This window comes from Coregonus lavaretus (assembly GCF_964263955.1).
Source record: "Coregonus lavaretus genome assembly, contig: HAP1_SCAFFOLD_4692, whole genome shotgun sequence".
Classification (NCBI taxonomy): domain Eukaryota; kingdom Metazoa; phylum Chordata; class Actinopteri; order Salmoniformes; family Salmonidae; genus Coregonus; species Coregonus lavaretus.
This window is the reverse complement of record NW_028165877.1, coordinates 41629-47628: the sequence shown is the minus strand read 5'-3', so window position 1 is coordinate 47628 and position 6000 is coordinate 41629. Positions and strand designations below refer to the sequence as shown.

Below are 6000 nucleotides of genomic sequence, written 5' to 3'. Positions count from 1 at the left end.
TGCTTTAACAGGTGAACTGATCCTGTTAGTGGCTTAGTGTTGAGCTAAATCAGATTAGCTTTCTTCAGTCACCTAGCCTATGGAGCTATGGAGGCCCGTAGCCCACCCACACTGAGCTTGGTCCCGTTTTCTCTCTCTCTCTCTCTCTCTCTAAATTCAAAGGGGTTTTATTGGCATGGGAAACATATACTGCCAAAGCAAGTGACTCAAGTGAATTACACAAGCAAGTAATTAACTCTTTCCTTTATTCAGAAACGACAAAACAGGTCCAATTCCTTCAAGCATCACAAAACACAGTGGGAACTCAAGCCATGCATCAAATTACCGATTGCTTTAATTCGATTCACCCCTGTGGCTACAGTAGTCCATGAGGCATAGGAGGTTGGATGTTTTGTCCCCTCAGGAGTAAGAGCTCAATTCTAAATAGCCTTTGTCTCAAATGGCACCCTATTCCCTACACAGTGCATTACGTTTGACCAGGGCATAGGGCTCTCGTCAAAAGTAGTGCACTATATAGGGAATAGTGTGCCATTTGGGACACAGGCTAAATCCCCTTGTTGTCCCTTGGCTGGTTCCACTACCAAGCCCACTGAGACAGACCAGCCGGTCGTCTCTAGTCTTACCTGATCTGTAGGGCCACACTGGTCACTCTAATCTAACCTGATCTGTAGGGGCCCGCTGGACCCTTGTTGTTTTCAGATGATGGTCATAATGGAGTAATCTCTGAGAAATAGATTGATTTCTACTGTAATCTCCTGAACCCAAGTGACCTTTACAACTATGGCTGGCTGCTTCAGGCTTTGAAATAAGGGAGCAACATAGAGCTTACTTAGGTTTCTCTTTCTCTTCCTTCAGCAAACATTATGGTAGTGCCTGTTACTTATCCAGGTCTTTATTCAGTAGTAGGCTACCTGTAGCTATTTGATTTGGGTTTGTATTAAACTGTAGGGTAACGTAAAACAACCAAATGTTTGGGAAAATGACTTCGGAACAGTGAATTTTTTGCTAAACCTCACATTCAAACCAACATAGTGAGGCATGATACACTTGTTTTAGACCACCACACGATTACATCACTGTGCCAGAGGAACAGGGTACGCTCTGTGTGTTTTCATAAGGAAACAAACAATACAATCACTAGACCTCCATCCATATTATTGTGACATTTCTGTTAAGCCATTTGAGAACTTTACAACAAAATGTCTCAAGTAGCTATTCGCTTTTGATTTTCCCATACAATAACACCTGAGTGTATTTTCAGAGGGAAACATTTAAGAAAAAACGATTTATCAAATAAGAAGCCAAACATTTTGGTCTGACAGTCTGAAGTGTAGTGGCCAATATCAATAAAGTAGGCCTATATATACTTATCCAAAGCTCTCAGTTAACAGTCAATCATTTTCTAGAACTATTTTTCTCTACCACTTTGAGAGGGCATTTCAGTCATAACCTTGTGTTATAGTTGGGTTTTGTTCTATTTCTATGATGGAATTCATGGAAAACTATTCATACAGTACTGTATCCCATAATCTCTTTGTCCCTTTGCTTGAATTAACATTAAAAAGGAATGTTTTAACAAGTCATTCTCATAGAATGCTTGTCCAAGGCCCAGCCCTACAGGGTCCTAAAGAAAATGGGATATGGGATGCACCATCCTCTCCTGGACAGTAAAATGGAACAGTCAGTCCCAACACCTTCCTACCCCTTCTACTCGGCCATAACGCTTCACCCCATAACTCAAATGTGCCAGCATCATGCTCTGAGGAAATGTGTCCACCGAGCAAGGCTAGATATTCTCCTGACCATCCATGATGCAACAGAAACATTAATAAAGACCTCTCCCTTGGCAGCCGCCTGTCGTAAACAGCCTGTTTGTTTCTAACGCTGTCTATTTGGCTAGGCTCTAAAACATGATTTCCCATAAGATCTCCACTATCCACTACACACCACTACACAGCCTCCGCTCTCTGTCCTCCTGGACAACGGACAGTAACCGGACTATGTCCAACATTACTTTTAATAGTACTGAGGGGAGGAAAGAGATGTAATGGTGATGGAGTTGACTGTCAGCTGAAGCAGTTAATAGGATGGCATCATACTAAAACCTACATCTGTTACCAAGAAAATAATGCAATAGCCAAGTGAAACAAGCTGTTAGCAATACCCGTTTCCTTCGATGAGTGCAAAGATGATTGATAACTTTCAGGCCTATATTTGCTGTGCTATAGAATTACAAAGCCCAAGACCACACATTTGGAGTCCAATGTTCTAACCCCCACTGAACTTCCATTTGCGTTCTAACCAATGAGGATCACAGATTCCTGGCTCCACCATGGTCAGGGCTGGGAGGATCTGGTTGGAGGGCACAAGGCTAACCAGAGCCATGTCAGGGGTCAACTAGGAGTCATGGCAGGAACAGAAAGACAGTAAGAAAGAAAAGGAGAGGGAGAGGAAGTGAAGAGAAGAGTTTGGTTTTTTCGTAAAGCAATTGTGACTTTACCGATACTCTCTTGAAAGAGAGAGAGAGAGAGAGAGAGAGAGAGAGAGAGAGAGAGAGAGAGAGAGAGAGAGAGAGAGAGAGAGAGAGAGAGAGAGAGAGAGAGAGAGAGAGAGAGAGAGAGAGAGAGAATGACCATAGAGACACACATCTCCCTCAAATTACAGAGATCCACAAAGAATTCGAAAACAAACCCAACTTTGATAAACTCCCTTATCTACTGGGTGAAATACCACAGTGTGCCATCACAGCAGCAAGATGTGTGACCTGTTGCCACAAGAAAAGGGCAACCAGTGAAGAACAAACACCACTGTAAATACAACCCATATTTATGTTTATTTATTTTCCCATTTGTACTTTAACTATTTGCACATTGTTAAAGTACAAAGTACATACAGTGCCTTCAGAAAGTATTTTCCACATTTTGTTGTGTTACAGACTGAATTTGAAATGGATTAAATTGAGATTTATTGTCACTGGCCTACACACAATAGCCCATAATGTCAAAGTGGAATTATGTTTTTCAAAATTTTTACAAATTAATTAAAAATGAAAAGCTGCAATGTCTTGAGTGACTTCCTCATCTCTGTACCCCAAACATACAATTATCTATAAGGTCCCTCAGTCGAGCAGTGAATTTCAAACACAGATTCAACCAAAAAGACCAGGGAGGTTTTCCAATGCCTCGCAAAGAAGGGTGCCTATTGGTAGACAGGTTAAAAAAAAAAGCAGATTGAATATCCCTTTGAGTATGGTGAAGCTATTAATTACACTTTAGATGGTGTATCAATACACCCAGTCAATACAAAGATACAGGCGTCCTTCCTAACTCAGTTGACGGAGAGGAAGGAAACCGCTCAGGATTTCACCATGAGGCCAATTAATGGTGACTTTAAACAGGTACTGAGTTCAATGGCTGTGATAGGAGAAAACTGAGGATGGATCAACAACATTGTAGTTACTCCACAATACTAACCTAATTGACAGAGTGAAAAGAAGGAAGCCTATACAGAGTAAAAATATTCTGAAACATCCTGTTTGCAACAAGGCACTCAAGTAATATTGCAAAAAATGTGACAAAGCAATTCACTTTTTGTCCTGAATACAAAGTGTTATGTTTGGGGCAAATCCAATACAACACATTACTGAGTACCACTCTCCATAAGCATAGCGGTGGCTGCATCGTGTTATGGGTATGCTTGTATTCGTTAAGGGCTGGGGACAAGACATTTGCAAACATTTCTAAAAACATGTTTTCACTTTGTCATTATGGGGTATTGTGTGCGTTGGGTGAGAAAAATAATCTATTTAATCCATTTTGAATTCAGGCTGTAACACAACACAATGTTAAATAAGTCAATGGGTATGAATACTTTCTGAAGGTACTTTATGTGTGTATCATAGCTTAAAGTAAAAGGGCTGCATGTGTGTGTGTCTGTGTGTCTGTGTGTCTGTGTGTGTGTGTGTATATGTGAGCGTGCGTGTCTGTGTGTGTGATGGGGATTTGGGGAGATACGGTACTTTGTCATCCTAGGTTCAGCACTGGTCATACTGGCTCCAGGTAAGTGTGCTTTACCCATCTCTGGAGTTCTGTGTTCTGGAGTCCTGTGGTCTGGAGTCCTGTGGTCTGGAGTCCTGTGGTCTGGAGTCCTGTGGTCTGGAGTCCTGTGGTCTGGAGTCCTGTGGTCTGGAGTCCTGTGGTCTAGAGTCCTGTGGTCTAGAGTCCTGTGGTCTGGAGTCCTGTGGTCTGGAGTCCTGTGGTCTGGAGTCCTGTGGTCTGGAGTCCTGTGGTCTGGAGTCCTGTGGTCTGGAGTCCTGTGGTCTGGAGTCCTGTGGTCTGGAGTCCTGTGGTCTGGAGTCCTGTGGTCTGGAGTCCTGTGGTCTGGAGTCCTGTGGTTTGGTCTGGCTGCTGAAGAGTCAATGGTTTTTAAATGATCTGGAGTGTCCGTCCGCTCGGTCCATCTCGCTGCAGTCACACACCGTAGAAACTCACAATTAATGGGAAGAACAAAAAAAACGGCCCTTCCAAAAAGGTTCCTTTGGGCTGTGGCGAACATATTCCTTTCACTCAATGTTCTGGTATTCATTGTGATTCAAGGCAAAATGCAGCAGCCATTCATTTCCCAAATGTCATGTTTCATACTGGCACACGCACTCAAGCCACTATACGGCTTATGAAATGGAATAAGTGTGTGTGTGTACACATACACGTGCGTGTGTGATTTATTGCTGGTGCTAATAGAAGACGACAACTCCAGGAGTATTACGAATCAACTCTGAGTCCCAGTGAAGTCTCCCTTCCTCTGGTGAAAATGCCACTGTTGAAACGTAATTACACTCCAAGGTGTAAGTTTACACACAGGAATACGTTTACACACACACAAACAGAGAGTGAGACACCCACTGTGCTGTAAATGGAAGCACGGGGGTCATCCATCAGTTGACCCTTGACCTTTCTATGTTTAAAGCATCTCTGCACGTCTCACAAACCTGGCCTGTTCTGAAATGCTTATATCCACATTCATAAAAGTTAATAAGTATTGAATTCACTCTTGAATAGGTAATGAATTCACTCCTGGTTCACTGCTGGCTGGGCATGTTGGCTATTCATGGCTTTAATCAGATTTTGTTGGAAGTCTGGTGTAATTTCATGGATATTTATATGATATGGATTAGATTGAGACAAATATAATTTCATTCCATGTCAGTTAAATTAGTATCATTACAAAAAAAGAGAAGACCAGAAAATGAAAAAGAGATTGAGAACGAGAAAGAAAAATGTTTTCAAAAGTTGTAGAGGGGATGAATTGTTGGCTCATGGCTTCAGATCTCTGGATCAATCTGGGTCATAGCCTATGGTCACTTTCAGTCGCTAAACCTGCCCCTCTCACCACAAGACAAATCACAGCAGCTTTCTCCTTTTCATCAGGAAATCCTTCTCTCCCTCAGTCTCACTCTTTCACTCTCTCTCTGTCTCTCTCTCTCTCTTACAAAGGCTTTGCGTGGCTAGGCAACCAAACATGAACCCATGTATCCAATGACTCATCTTATGTAGAGCACAAACATACCAGAGGAGGCTGGTGGGAGGAGCTATAGGTGGACAGGCTCATTGTAATGGCTGTAATGGAATAAATGGAACGGTATCAAACACATCAAACATATGGAAACCACATCTTTGGCTCCGTTCCAACTATTTCATTCCAGCCATATAGCTCCTCCCACCAGCTACCTCTGCAACACAAACAATTTGGATTTCTAGTTTAAATTTCATATGAAAATAGTGTGACAGAAATGCTGAGCTAGCTAGACACATGGCACAACATTTTTCAAGCTCCAATTTACCTCGGGGGTAGAATACTTTCCTTCTGAAATTTCAGTCACTCTTCTCTTTTCACCCACGAAGTTCATGGGATCACACCAACATGCTTGCAGCAGAGACGGAGGGAGAAAGAGTGAAATGGGGAAAGGACACTGGTGTTGCACCCCCCCCCCCCCCTGCAGAC

At 42.5% G+C, this 6000-nt stretch overlaps 1 pseudogene across 1 annotated transcript in view; it reads left to right on the top strand.

The window, feature by feature from the left end:
• Window positions 1-4100: 4100 nt before the first annotated feature.
• The window catches only part of LOC311115346 (uridine-cytidine kinase 1-like), a 35426-nt pseudogene continuing 33526 nt past the window's right edge, over window positions 4101-6000 (top strand). The window contains exon 1 of the transcript in view: window positions 4101-4397. The product of the transcript in view is annotated as a uridine-cytidine kinase 1-like (transcript). The remainder of the gene's footprint in view (window positions 4398-6000) is intronic.